Here is a 15,619-nt window from a genome sequence, read left to right as displayed (position 1 = left end):
GGCATTCTCTGCATGCCTTTCCATGGCGGAGTCTTTGCCATGGAATGGCATGAGACAACCATCATATTGCAGGTCTTTTCCGCCCGGAAGGCAATCGGGTGGATTGCCTACCGGTGGAAAGGTGGCATACGGTCTTTCCGTCCACCTAGGTCCCCTCTGCCATTGTAATATGGCTGGGGGAAATGTTAGGCGGGCGTACGGAATTGACAGGCGGATCGCCACCACCATACGGGCAGTGGCAATCCGCCCGCCATCGTAATAGACCCCATAGTGTTTTGCTCAGATCAACCATTCAAAACTCGGAGGCCCAACTGTTCTAGCACTGTGACTAGATGTTCCTCTCTCTCTCGTCACAATGTTTTATTTCCCTAGCACCCTGAACAGGGATTCCAATTTGCTGGTTCTGGACAATAATCATGTCATCAAGCTCCGGAGTGAATATTAAGTTTGTGGTCAAATCCCCCGTAACCAGGAGATCAAGTGCTTCATCTCCTACTCTTGTGTCCATGATGATAGATGTTACATTTCCAATTATTTCTTGCTTCTTTTTGGTGTTTGGAGGAGCATATATATTGACCAGTAATAGTGACTTACGTATGTTTGGAAGCAAGCCTTTGAATGACACACATAATATTGGAGAAGCGTGGCTCAGTGGTTAGAGGCGGCAGACCCGGCGGCAGACCCGGAAGCTGAGATCGACCGTGGACCAGGGTTCGATTCCCCGCCTCGGCGGGTCTCGGGCCCAAAATTCCACAGACTCGACAATTCTCGCTCTGGTGCCTACTCAACTCACGGGGTCACACTCTGCGACTCTGGGCAATAGCTTGCTTAATCTCCACTACGGCCCCTCGCGGCGGGATGCCTGGCTTTCACCTTGTGGACACCCTGCCGGGGTTTCTCACAGGGGAATACCAGGACGGGTTCCCTAAGCAAGCGCCGGGACGCTTACGGGCAGCTGTGCGCTTTACAAGTCCAACACATTTACATTACATTTACATTTACATATGAAAAGATTATCCTCCACCAAGGCAGCGCTATGGCAGTTCAGGGCAATGAGGTGTGGATGGCAAGGCCCTCCTGAGGACATCCAAACTTCATGGGCTTGATAGTGAGATTAAAAACATTTGAGGAACCCTGGCAGCAGGATTGAGAAGATAGACCATGTTTCTTCTAGGATTACCAGATGGGAATTATTCCAATAGGCTATTAAACAAGCATTCCTGGCAATAACAGGTGGACTGAGTAGAGAGGGTTCAGGTTAATTTTTTGGCTTGGCATGCAGAGCAAATTGTAGCTAGCCCCAGTCGTCTGTTCATGGCATAGCTCTATTGTTTAGGTGATCTTTAATAGGCGCCTGGATTCTGGTTCTGCTGGGCAGATATTTATCCAAAGCATTTTTTTTTTAGTGAAGAGTAAGTTCTCTTTTTGCCATCTTGGAAACTGCTAGTGTGGAACTCCTCTCCTGGGATTATTGCGGTCGGGCTACACGGAGCAGAATATAGGAGGATATTTATGCCTCAGTTACTGAATGCAGTTTTTTGTCCTAGAGCAACAGACTCAGAGCTTCTTTTGAGGTCCATAACAAGCATTGCTTGAGGTGGAGGAATTTGACAGATTCAATGTCTGAGGAAGTTATTTTCGCTAGGATGGGAAGGGCATGAAGTAACTTTAAAATGTTGCCCTTATTTAACGTGTCGTAACAACCCTTCGAGTGGTATTTTGGTTGCAGCAAGGTTTTCGACTTTCCTAATCTTTGCTCTGATAAGAGGTCATACCGGGCTAACTTATCGGTAATGTTGCCATTATTACTAATCATGTGGACGTCTTGACCCTGATGGGCTTGCTTTATGTTCCTTGTAGAGTTAGTTGAGACTGCTGTAAACAAGGTGGATGGATTAAGCTAAGAAGCGAGCGTCACGCTATTGCCTTTTGCAAGGGGATCTTGTGATACCCATCTTTTTTAACATTCGTGGACCGCATACTCATTTATAACATCTTTGTGGGGGGGAGGGCTAAAGGAACTTATGACCGGATGGGCCGTGAAGCATAGCAGCAAGATTGTGGCTGACGATTGAACCTAGTTAGCCCTGGAGCACTTGGACTATTGGAACTGATTCCTTGAGTGAAAGTATTACGAGAAGGATTGTACTCTGTTTGAGAATGCCTTGATGAAAAGAGCCTACTCAGCCATGAAGCGCTTGAGCTGTTAGTGCTAGTTACTTGTGTGCAAGCATTGCGAAAAGGGTTGTCCTCTGTTGACATATGTGAGCAAATATCTTGACTATGCAAAGGTAGGTTTGTGGTACTTGCATCATTGTGAGTGCAATGAGTTTCTGACCCCCAGAATTCTTTTTCAGAGTCAGCTGTGTGTGGAATTAAAGCATTGAGGTTGCCACAGTCTAAGTTGGTAATAAGTGAGGGACCTTGACTTCTACTTTGAGCAACAGCTGTAAGCCATGTAGTATTTTCTGCTTTACTTTGAGTGTCTGGTAATGCTGATTTTGAAGTGTTGAAGTTGCCAGGATTCAGGGAGTTAGTGAGTGTGGGACTTTTGTTCTCCCTGTGAGCAACAACAGGGTGCTATTTGATGTGTTCCACCTTGCTTTGGATGTCAGTTTGCCCCGGTTTAATTAATGCAGGATTCAAAACGATAACAAAAAACATAGGAGGTGCTTCTTGCACGCTTGTTGTTCCTACTTTTATTCCTTCCTGATGTTTCTGATGATTGTGTATGGGGAAAGAAAACTGTACGGGCCAAACGATCACCTGAGCAGGAAACTTTGCTGAATAAATATGCCTTTTATTCCTGGCTTTCTGGTCTCATCCACAACCTTTTATTTGTGGAAATTTGTACTGCAGAGACGTTTTCTGCTTTCTGATAAGGTATACTACAGATAGACCTTGTTTTGAGAAAATCACTTGCGTTTTTCTTGTCTGATTGAGACTGTGTGGGACATCCGTTAAGTTGACTGGGGTGATGAGTAGTTTAGCATCACCTATTTAGTTAGTGGCTTGATAATCCTCCAGACTAACGTGGTCTGAACAGTCAGCTGTATGGATGAGCATGAATGGTTTCGAAGTTCCATTGGGAGTCTAGGGGAAGTTTCCTTAGAATGCTTGACCTGGCTTTTGGTAAGTAGGGGTCTCAGCTTTACTTTAATTTCTTAAGTAAAAAAATTTAGAGCTGAGGGTAGAATGCTAATTTTTTTGATAAGCGGTGAGCAGGAACATGCTGTGTGCTGGACCACGTGCTCTGGCTGAGCGTGGATTTTTGTAAAAATTATTTAACTAACCGAGTTTGGTGTCTATACCAGCAACAAATATGCCTAATGTGTTCAGAAGGTCGACTTGTACATCCATTTTATTTGAGTGGTAGTTTAGAGCATCCACCGTGGACTGAAACGTTTTCAAAAGAAGATCCAAAGCAGTAGCAGGGGGGCTAGAAGGATCATTACTCACATCCTTTATGAATTGAATACATGTGGTAGGCAAATGAGTGGTGTTGACCATAAGCGCACCCTACAGAAGGCTGCTCCATCTTGTCGTTAGATGCCTTTGGAAACTTGAATAAAGATAATCTAAACACATTCGCCAGGGCCATGGCAGAATTGGGCTCAGGGGGCTGGCTACATGTGATGTAACAATTTGGCTAGGCTGCTCCACTAGTTCATTGACAAGCGAAGATTAGCTGGTATCTAGCACCGGGTGTTCTTGATCCCTCTAGTTAATGACTGCAGAGAGTGATTGGAGAAGGCAGCCCAGCCACCTTGCTGTTAGTTGTTGAGAAAATTACAGCCCCAGGGCCTTTAAGGAGTGATAATTTAAAAGAGTCCATTGAGCTCTTTTAAAAAATCCTACCTATGGTAGAAATAAGGCACTGTCTGTCCTGGGCTTCTTTGTTTTTGTTTTGTTTGAATGAAGGAGGTAGTGTATGTTTCTGACCTCTGTGAATCGTTAGTTTGGGGGAGGCTCTGACTTTCCCCAATCTTATAGTTTAACTATTGATGTCTGTAGTGGTAGAGGGCCCCTCAAGGTGGTCAAGGGATGTACAATCAGAAGGATAAGCTTAGGGGAGGGAGTGGGATAGGACATAGCCTTATATGTGTCCACTAACTGCCCCTTTTTACTTAACCTGGCCAGCAATGAAGGTTGGAGTAACTAGTGGGTGCCTTGTACTGCTTGGCTTGGGTTGATACTTATCTTCCCTCCAACGTATCTTGTTCCACAGTGTCTGGTGAAATGTCAGGAATGTGTTGTGCACCAGCAAAATAATAGAGGCGCTGTTAGCGCACTCACCCAACAATTGCCTCTGGGTGTGCGCAGGTCCTGCTTGTCGATCACTGACTTACCTAGATCCTCAGGGCCCTGACTCACAGAACTAACTTAAGACAAAATCCTAAACTTCTGTGAATACCAAAATGAGTAGGGCCTTCTGTGAATACCAAAATGAGTAAGGGCCTTCTGTGAATACCAAAATGGTAGTAAGTGTAGGATTTTGTCTTAAGTTAGTTCTGTGAATCGGGCCCTCAGTGTCCTTGAAGTGGCAACTGGTCAAATTTCCTAATGGTAGGAATGAAAAGACGGTCCCTGCACACCAACCAGAGAGCTGGCTAGAAACAGCCCTTCACCTGGCGAGGAATCGGCCTGCAAGCGACAACAGGAAAGCAGGGGCCCACCGCCCTCTGTGTACATAACACTCTCAGCACACGTGAGGCCTTGTGGGTGGGACCCCGCCTCCGCGCAGCTCTCTGGCTGAGGACACAGTGAGAAGCAAGTCGCACCGGGATCTTCCCTACCGCTCTACCCTCTGGCCACATTAGCACTGCCATAACCCCACACCTTAATCCAAATCCACTGATGGGTGTAAAGCCTAGTAGTCAACGTAGGGAAATGGGGATGTAGACCAATATTTCCACAGAGGAGATCGGAGGTGATCCTCAAATGCTGCTGACCCATCAATTCTGGTCAAAGCGCAAGGGCCCTTCTGGTGTTTAATTTTTTTTTTTTTTGAAATTTGTTTTATTGTTGCATCGAAGTATACAGTACATCGTGAGTCAGCCGCTGACGTGGCCTCAACATTCAGCCATGCGTGCAACGTGTTTTTTGTTTAAACAACTGGTACAAATATCCATTCCCTCCAAACATCAGTACATACCATGCAACCATGTGTGCAGGTCGGAAGACCATTAACTTGTAGAGCAAGGAGGACAGTGCGTGTTAACAGGAGTATAATGTCCCGTCTCAAAGGGCGGTGGAGCGGGGCCTGTATAGTCCATGTAATGGTGGTACCAGAAAACGGGGGGGGCAAAACCGTGGGGGGGAAGCATGTAGGCGCTAGTGTGGTGGAAATATCGGCGGTGGGCGTCGGGGGGGTGGGGGGGGGTGGGGGGAGACGAACCCAAGGGGGGCTATTCAGCCCGCATTCCAGGAGGGTGGGAAGTCAATCAGGATGCAGGGGGTATCCGGAACCTGCCTCAGGGAGGGGGACAACAGCCAGGTGTAAACGGTCTTCTCGGGTCGGGGGGGGAGAAGGAGTAGGGGGGTCACCCATTCGCGTGGATTGTCGAAAACTGTAGAGAAGCATGGCCCATTCCATGGGAATGGGAAATTTACGCGCGCCCTTGGCTTCTTCTTCTCTAAGAGCATCTTCCTCCGCCGCCGCCCATTTACTGACTGCCCCCGTCCATGCCGCTATAGGGGGACCTTCCGGGGAGCGCCAGCGCATGGCTATGCATCTATTCGCCAGCAGGAGCGCTAAGGACACGAAGCGCCTATGCACTGGGGCTTGCTTAGGGACATGGAGGATACCTAATGCACTGGATTCCCAGGTGGATTGTGTAGTAAGACCTGTCAGGTCAGACAGTGTGTTGTGTACCGCTTGCCAAAAGGAGTGAAGGTCTGGACAGCTCCAGAACATGTGGCGAAAGTCTGCGGCAGGGGAGCAGCATCTGGGGCATAAGAATGGTGTGGAGGGATAGAACTTCTGCAAGCGCGCTGGGGTGAGGTACGCCCTTTGGAGGATATAGTATTGGATGTTCTTGAAGCGGGCATTCCTAGAGACGCGTTTAGGAGCCTCGAGCGCTTTAGTCCATTCCGAGTCATGTAGTGTGCGACCTATGTCCTCCTCCCATGTAGCCCGCAAGGTTGTCAGAGGTGCTTGTGAAAGTTCCCGAATGGATTTATACAGCCAGGTAACTAAGTGGCGTCCCACCCCCATACGCAGGACAGCGTGTATTACTGGATGCGTGTCTGGCTCGCCAGTGTAGAGGTTAAAATGGGGCCGGTATCCGGCAATCAGCTGTCGATACCTGAGGAATTGGCCTGGGGGGAGCCCGTATTCAGCGGTCAAGCGGTCAAGTGATTTTAATTGGCCGTCCTCAAATAACGATTCCAGATCCGTGATGCCGCAGTGCGACCATTCGGTGAAGGATGGCGCCGTAAAGTAGGAGTCTTGCCTATCAATGGTAACAACGGGGAGTACGGAGGCCTGTTAGGGGACATTCGGTGGATCCGCATCATGCACCGGCGCGCTATCGCCACCTGGAGGGGGTACGTACGTCGAGGCTTGGTTCCCGGGAGAAGAAGACGGGTGAGTTCCGGGGTTGCGATTCTGCCCGTCGAGGTGACAGTCTCCTGAGAGTAACGGTCCGCCGTCCAGTATGACAGCCATTGGAGTTGTGCCGCGAGGAAATATGACTCGAAGGACGGAGCTCCGAGCCCTCCCAGTGTCGTAGGAAGTTGAAGGGTTTTCAGGGCGACCCTATGGCGGCGGCCCTTCTGGTGTTTAATAATCAGCTGTCCCACATGCTTGTAAGAGAGTAATCAGCTCATATCTACCTCACCCATTCAGGACAGGGACTCCAAGTTATTGGCCAATAGTTCTCTGCGCAAACCCAGGCTGGAAAAGAAACTTGATCAAGTGGACAGCAACTAAAACTGCCAAATGTTGAGCCCAAATTAATTTTGTCCCCAGAATGCATTTCCAAAGGCCCATTTAATATGTTGAATAGGGGCAACATTGTTAGGTTACTAAAATCACATTCTGCCTTTAGACGCGTAAAAAGCAAAGAAATCACAACAATCTTGCTTAAACCACCAACAGAGACAGAAGTTAGGGAGCCAACCATAGTGATACTGACTAGTCAAGCTTTAGCTATACATTTTTTAAACAATACGTTATTTATTTGATGAGTGGGGTGTTAGGCTCTTCAATGCCCCTAGAGAGAAGTATCCTTGTGCACTCTGTCATGACAAGAACACACACAACTTGAGTTGGAGACAGTCAGAAATCAAGGTTTACATGGAGCAAGAGGCCCTAATACATATATAGTAAATAGCTGGATGTTAACTAGGTGCCTGGCTATGTTCGTAGTTGTTCTACTCAGGTACAAAATGATAGTGAGATAAGTGAAAATTGCTAACTAATACACTAGCACAACGCCCCTAACTATATTATTAAAAACGCAGGACTGAAAGCAATATAGAACCCATTATTGTGCTCTTAGAAAAATAATTAATTTTAAAAAAATGAAAGATGCTCTATAAATCCTAAGTTAACTGCTTTTTTTGGTGAAAAATAGCATGTTTACAAGGAACTTGGGCCTTTAGAGAGACCCCAGTAAATGGCTATCTGGACTTTCACTTTGTAGCTACAAAGTGCAATAAGAAGCCAATGCCTCAGGGAATTATTTATCCACCTATGTATCTAATAAGCTTAACTTGACAGCATATGTAGAGTTAAATGTGAAAGAAAATGTAGTAGTCAAGTTAGAATTTATCCCCAGCACTCTTAACTCACCTCAGTTTCTTTATACTCTGTGCAACGTTGATATAAACCCCTGTAGAGACAGGAAAAAAGAACTCTTAAGAGCCCTTCCCAACTTATGTTCTCAAATTATGTCTGACTATGTAGAGACTTATATGATTTTAACAAGGGACATTAACCTCAGATAGTTCAGGCGCAATGCACTAGAGGCCTGGGTGATAGAAGACGACTCATGCGGCAATATCCCTCACTGCAGCTGAACTAAAAGGAACGGTGAAAAATTGGGGGAAGAAACTCAATGCTTTTTATAGCTAGAATGGCAACAACTAAACAGCCACCTCCCAAAGGATGTATGTACCACTCTCAAACTCTCTCTCACACTCATCTATCATCATGTCAACAGGCACTTTTGGATTATGCTATGTTCTCAGTCGACCTCTTTAAGAATATCCTTGAATTCGAAATATTCCCTAGACTTGGCAGTGAACACTTCTCACAGTTAATCACTATTTATTGCGCTCACACACGAAATGACACAGCGCAGTGGGTAGGAAATCTTGAATGTATTCAGAATTTAAGTAGAATAAGGTGGAAAGAGATAAACAAAGTTCTGACTCTTGCCTCGTTCAATTGAACCAGCCTATTGACAACAAACAAACTATGGGTCAAGCACAAAAGCTGGTAATCAGTGAGTGGAGAACAGCTATATATTCGGCACCCTTACCTCCTCTCCCCTGGTAAGTGTAACGCTTGGTTCACTAGAGAGGTAGAAGCAATGAAGCATACTATAATAACGCCCTCATTAAGAAATGTGGAGCAATTAATGAGTAAGGGCTTAAAATAAGAAGGCACCTGAAAGGCTAAACGTGAAGCCCGAGATAAGCATTTTATGTGAAGTTAGCAAAACCAGTGATTGGAAAGTCCTGGAATTATGCCACTCACTTTGTTGACGATGGAGCAAGAAGACAAGGAAATAGAGAGTCTTCGAAAGATTGGTTAATTTATGTTAAATTGCTGTATGTACCCAATACCAGCAAATTGTTTTTGACCGATAAAAGCGTAGTATCTAGCCATATACCTGATATCCCAAACAATAAGATCAGCAAAACATTGTCTTTAACACGCTCAAATGGCACTCCTGGTCGTAGTGCCAACTGGAGCCTTGTCAGGATCCCAAACCTATGATGCACAGCCAAAGTGTATGTAAGCCATCCATTAAAGTTCAGACAATTTCTTCCATGTTTCAACATTGTTTATTTCAGAGGTATTCTTTCATTTGCCCCTAGTGCAATCCCAGCAGCCATTTTGAAGGCAAACATTTCTGGGCCAGCAGGTTAACAGCATTTTAAACTCACTGCATTCAAACATGGTCGATTTCTGAGAGTTGGTGATGGTCAATCTTAGTAACCTCTGGTTTGATATACTGAGCTTTATGTCTCAAGGGTGTGACGATCTATGGAGCATTCTATGACTTTGAAACTACATTTCATAGTGAGTACGACAATATTTTGCGATAAAAATTACAATAATGGGGTTTTTCAGCTACTCTACGGAAAGCTATTACATCTCTATATACTAATACCCGGGTTACAGTTAAATTGGGACCTATGTGATTTATTCTAAGAAAAATTTCCTTACAAATAGAGGTTTAAATTAACTTATATACCCCTTTTATTTAACTTATACACCAGAGATCTCAATATTTAATTGGCTATGACAAATACTGTTAGACCTGGCACCATTGGCGTGGGTCTCCCTTTCATTTTTGCTGTTGCCTCATGTGTTTTTGCTGGTGTTAGATGCTTTGGGCACTGTGCCACTGCTGTCCAGTGCCACAGTGCGAGTGCTCCCTACTGTAAATGAATGTATTAATTAGTGATTCTATGATTGACTATTTGTTTTACCTGTCAGAAGAACCTAGTACAGTTCACTGAGTGTGCCCAGGGCGTGTAAATGCAATTGCCGCTAGTGGGCTTGCAGCACTGGTTGTGCCACCCCCAGAAGCGGCCTTGTAAAATGTGTCTAAGGTCTGCCATTGCAGAGCCTGCGTACAGTCTGGGACTTTTATGCTCACTGGGCAAGTGCACCCACTTGCCAGTCCCTAAACCTTCCCTTTTCTTCATATTAGTCACCCCTATGGTAGGCCCACGGGCAGGGTGCATTGTAAGTATAAGGTAGGACAAGCCCTGATATGTGTGGCATGTCCTAATAGTAAATTACAGCCATTTTCGTTTTTCACTATTGCAAGGTTACCTGTTCTCCATAGGCCAGAATGGGCTGTTATTACATGTTTATAATCCTAACCGACTCAGAGAACATGGTAGAAATTCGAGTTTAGTATGCCAGGACTCAGAATAATAAAATACATCTTTTAGTGAAGTTTATTTTAATATTCTGTGTTTGCAAATACCACTTTTAGAAAGTAGGTATTTGCTTGCCTAACCATTTAAGCCTGCCTCTGCGAGGTTGTGTATTCCTTCGTCTGCTTTTGTGAGTGACAGGGCTGGGGGATTCCAAGAGACCGGCTAGGGCAGCCCGGTGGTGAATAGAGAGATCTGCATCTAGATGGAGGAGTTGCACCTGGGACCTGAATAGGGCTGGTCTTCCCTCTACAATCCCAGCTCCTCCCCCTGTGGTGCGTCTGATGCCTCTGCCCTGCACACTGAAAGAAGAGAAGGAAGACTGTCAACAAAGTGCTCCAGGACTGTACTTGATTTCCACAATGCTGGCTCCACCTCCTGTGGGGCGTCTGATGTGCCTGCCCTGCGAAAGGAAAGGAGAAGTCTGGTAAACAGAGTAATTCAGAACTGGTTTTGACTGGGCACAGGCCCCTCTCCCCTCAGAGAACAAAGGATTTTGGGGTATAAGTATTGGGACCCTGATCCCATGAAATTAGATCACTTCTGGACTTACAAGACGAAACCTCTGCTGAGGAGAGGAACCTGAGGAAACTGAGGAGAGACTATTCCCAAGCTAAAGTGCTGCTTGGGGGATTGGCCTGCAGTGGTTGCCTGACTGCATAAGAGAGGTGAAAGAACTTTGTGTACTTTACTTTTAACTTGTGAAAAGATCTCCAAGGGCTTGGAAGAGAGCTTGCCCCCTGACCGAAGTCTCAAGACCAGTAGACTTCACCAGTCTTTGTGGATTGCTGCTGGAAACGCTGTTTCAGTGGCTACAGAGGCAGGGAGCTGTGACCGACTCTCATGACCGTCCCAGTGTCCTGTAGGCACCGCATCAAGTAACGTCCGCCTCGAACAACGCAAGCTCTGAGCTCACCGACTATGTCCTGATGCCGTCACTGAGCCGTTGCCTGCACGCGACTGGTGGACACAGTGATGTGCAACGCCTCGCTACACCGACTCGTACTGGTCTGACTGACGCGGTCACTGCTGCTGACTTCGAGTCCTGTGAACGCACCGAGGTTGGGCACTGCCTCGCACGCTTCGCGACGCACCGCCCGACTCTCACTGCTGTCCGGACTGATCGACGCCAGCTCCCGAACTCCGGCTCTGTCGCCGCACCGCAAGCTGGGAGCACCGCAACGAAGCATCGTCTCGCCCTGCAACGCACGCCTTGGATCCACCGACTCTGTCAATGGGCCGCTGCCTGCACCGCATCGAGGGACAACATGTCCTGCAACGCTTCCGTTCTGCACCGCAACGAACACCAGAACCGACTCGCACATCCATGCCAGCCACCTCAAGTAAAAAGTACTGTGACTGAGTCTGTCGACATTTGAGTGGGCCCGGAACGACGCGGTCCGCTGGATTTGCTAGACTCCGTTTTATTTCAACAACGCTGTAGCCAGACAGGGCTACCAACTCGCACAGAACCTTGATCTAAGCCTTTTTAACCAGAACTCTTGAAATCTAATAGAACTGTGGATTATTTTTGTTGTTTATTGGTCTTGTGGTAACGATATATAAAATATACTTATTTTTGATATACAACCTTGTGTGGTGTCAATTTGTAGTGTTGTCACTGGGTTGCTGTGTGTGGTCACAAATGCTTAACTTACAACGCCTCTGAGATAAAGCCTTGCTGCTTGTGCCAAGCTACCAAGGGGGTGAGCAGGGGTTATTTTCGGAGTGTAATCCCCTTATCCTGACTAGAGGAGAGGGTCCCCATTTGTGACAAGTACCTACCTGTGCCAACTAGAGACCCCCAATTCTAACAAATACTTTCCCTAAAACTTGCCAAATATACATTACCTATGTTAAAGTATGCAGATAACAGCAGACTATTAAACCGAACACCAACTGGCCCTCAAAGATTTATTTTGGACCTGGAATCTTCTTGACCAACAAATAATCTCATCATGAATGAAGAACAAAGCCAAATAGCTCAGGAGGAAAATAGTTATAAATGGTCAATTGTCTTCGGGAAATGCCAATCTTGAACGATTTCCAGCTTGTATGTACTATAACATATGGCAGAAAAGAGAAAGAAGTGTCAAGGCACTAATGTCCTGCACTTGCCAACAGAGTGTTAAAACGGAAAAGATGCAATTGTTCTTGGTGGTGCATCAAACCCGGAATACAACCCTTCTATACTCCTAAATGAAAAGCATTCTCCAAAACAATCTAGCAGTTTACATATTGTAAATAAGTGTTTTCTGTACATATTTTTGTAGCCCTGAAGAAGTCCTTGTCGGACGAAACACTTTGGCTACTGTTCGCTGATGTGGTTTTTAGAAGAAGAAAAAAGACGAATAAAGATTTATTGAAAGAAGAAACCCTCTTCATATGCATTTGTTGTGACTCAGTGCCATTGGCTATGAATATTGTTGTCTTATTTGACAGAAAAATGTATGCATTAGATAAATGCATTTCATCATATGTCACCACTAATTTTTGGGTGCTGAACCTCTACTCAGCTCGTACTAAAGCATATGGTTTGGGGAGAAGGGAGGGGTTATGCCCCACTCTGCAGCATGTTAATAAAAAAAGATGGCATTAAGCGCATTTTTCCTATGTTTGAGCCCTAAATGTATGGGGCCTCCAGTTTACCTTATCTTCCGTATTATTGCTTCATATTGCTGCAAACTCTTACCTATGCAGCTGTGGCATTTTATGGTAAACATTCAATTGGACTGGCACTGTTCAGAATTGGGCGTGTAGGCTACTGTGTGGCAATGCTAAAAGCGCCTCTCAGGCACAGGTGGGATTCAAATTCAATCAGTAAATAAGCATTCTAGAGTGCACAAAGCTTCTTTAACGGTTTTTAGTCGGGTATTGCATGCCACATTGCTCAGCAGTTTAAAACATTTGATCTGGCACAAACACATTAGAAGCAGCTTGTCCCAGCCACATCTTGGCAGCTTTATTTGGACGGCTCAGTTAGTACTTCGTAGTTATTTGAGCTTTGGGATATACAGTTATCCTTACCAATAAACAAGAAACAAAAAATAATGAAACAAGCCAAATTCATTTCATTTAAAGAAGATTTTACTCAGTTAAAAAAAGGCAAACATTTGGAAATCCAACAATTACTTTATACTCTTGTTGACATACATGAATATTTGTCGTTCCCTGTATCATTCCAGCAAACAATTATATTGACCAGACTGCTCTTTTGCTTTTCATTGTATTGGAGTTCAGGTACACCGGGAAGGACTTTGGGGAACCTAAATGTGCTAGTTTTGTTCAGCAAATGTGGAGTCTCTGGCTCACATTGTATGTGCTTGTAAGAGGTAAGAAGTTATTGAAGCCTATGTTTAATCGATTAGGGATCAGGAGGTGTGCCGAAGGAGTTTGCGCATGCTTCAACAGTGTGAATCTGCAGCACTAACTTTTATTTTAAATGTACGGATACTGTTGTTTGTAGTCGGCATTGTTGCCAACCTCATAAAACTCTTTAATTTCTATATTATGCAGATTAGTGGGCCTAATAGCAATTAGCTCCAAGTATAGTTTTTAAGATTTTATTATTAATCACAGCATTATTAATCATCAATTTCTTAGCTCTACCATGAAGATTATTATATGTTTTTATCTTATTATTTTAGAGACAATGGTCAAATTTAATGTTTTTTAGATGGATTATATTTTTATTCATTGATGTGCAAAGGTATTATTAATAAATGAATGCAATGCCAGGATCAACTTGTGGCGGGAAATAATCAGAGATTAGGGTAGATACAATGAAATCGTGGAGCTGCAGCCAGATACAAGGCAGAAGCACTCCAGCCTTTAGTAGCAACTATAACGACAAGCAAGACCAAATGTCATAAGCCAATAGCCAGGAATAAACAGTAAGGTTTGAATCGAGAAAATGCCTGAATGTCAAACAAAAGCAGCTTTGGTGAGAATATTCATAGTCATACAGCACTAGTTGCCTACACACTCAACTCAACTCACTACTGATGACTCTCAAGGGGACCATTACCAATTGCACCAGATGAAAGACCAAACGCCTGCATCAACCATCTTCTTCCTGCCCGACCCACCTACTATGACCACAAAGGTGGAAAAGCCAAAACTTCCTGTTGGAGGAGCAACCTTGGTGGGTTTTCAGGGCCTACAAATCACACCTGCTGCTCGCCCACTCCTCTGCTGCCACGTAGAACCAGCACGGGGTCTTGGGCGACCATACATAGCTCCTGGACGTCAGGTCTAGAATGCAAGACCAAATTTAAAGGGAGTCAGTGGCCTGACAACCAAGTCACTTACCCCTGATGCGTCCCCAAAGCAGTTCGCCTAATGGAGGGAAAGAGCACAGGTGGTGACAAAGTATGCAGTTAGGAACGTTCGGAAGCATTCGAGCGGGATTGTGTGAAAGAGGGAGACTGATTTCCTTATTTCCCCCCATTCGCTTTCTCTATTTTTCCACTTAAACACCACTAAACCCAATATCAGGACATATGATGTCAGTATTGGGCAAAAGTGAAGAAGAGTCTTTTTTGGGTGACCATGGTAGGGGAAATCTCACGCTGTGGTAGGGAGATGGAGCAACGGAATGGAATAGTACCTGCGAGAAGCAGTGCAGCTGAAAAGGAGCATGAAGGCTATAGGCAAATTTTAATGCAATTTGAAGAAGGAGTACAGGGGCCTACTATATACAGTGACCAAGAGTGAAGTGAGATTTAACATCTATTGTGCATTCTGGAACAGCAGTATGATGTATATATCTTTGAATTTATTTTTTAACATAATATAATTGAGTTGTATGCCTGAAAATACTAATAAATTCAATCAGGATGCATGCTGGTTGGTTTCTATGGTGGCTGTGTTGAGGTTATAGTCATCACTGTAGATTGAGCATGGACTGACATGACAATGGGTTCAAACCAATATGTATAAAGGGTCTCGTAACATTAGCATGCCTATTGCTTCTAGGGAACCTGCATGTTCCAGCGCGTGTTCAGGAGACATGTGAAAGACATATCAGCATGTCCAGTGCACTGCAGTGTGAGGTAGACTAGATGGGTGTGATACTGGCAAGGTAAGACTTTACCTATGAGCTTTCAGTATCTTGTTACAAAAGCCCAGTTTGTTGAGAATTCAGTGTTGAGTGTGGCGGTGAAGAACTTTTGCATTATAAAAGGGGGCAAAAGATTCACTTATCTGTAATAAGATGGATGTGGAAATAAAGAGAGAAATACACATTTCATAATGCCCATTGCCAATGACTATCAAGTAATTCTCTCAAATGATCTGCTATCGGAGGGAGTGATTTCTGTTTCTCTATGTATATTATTGGAGCTATCATTCCTTTCTTTGCATACCAGTGGTATTGTACGGAAACTGTCAGGAAAAACATAAGTAAGATGACTAGAAAAAACAGCATTTGATGAAGTTAAAAAAAATAAAATAAAAGAGTAAATTGGTAAAATCACATTTTATGTTACAACAA

At 44.7% G+C, this 15,619-nt stretch overlaps 1 protein-coding gene across 3 annotated transcripts in view; it reads right to left on the bottom strand.

Annotated features, from left to right (window-relative positions):
- CORIN (corin, serine peptidase) overlaps positions 1-15,619 on the bottom strand; it is a 1,859,037-nt gene that overhangs the window by 597,686 nt on the left and 1,245,732 nt on the right. The gene's annotated exons all lie outside the window — the stretch shown is intronic.

Source organism: Lissotriton helveticus, chromosome 2_2, assembly GCF_964261635.1.
Source record: "Lissotriton helveticus chromosome 2_2, aLisHel1.1, whole genome shotgun sequence".
Lineage (NCBI taxonomy): Eukaryota > Metazoa > Chordata > Amphibia > Caudata > Salamandridae > Lissotriton > Lissotriton helveticus.
The sequence above is the reverse complement of the archived record's forward strand: the minus strand, read 5'-3'. Positions and strand labels throughout refer to the sequence as shown.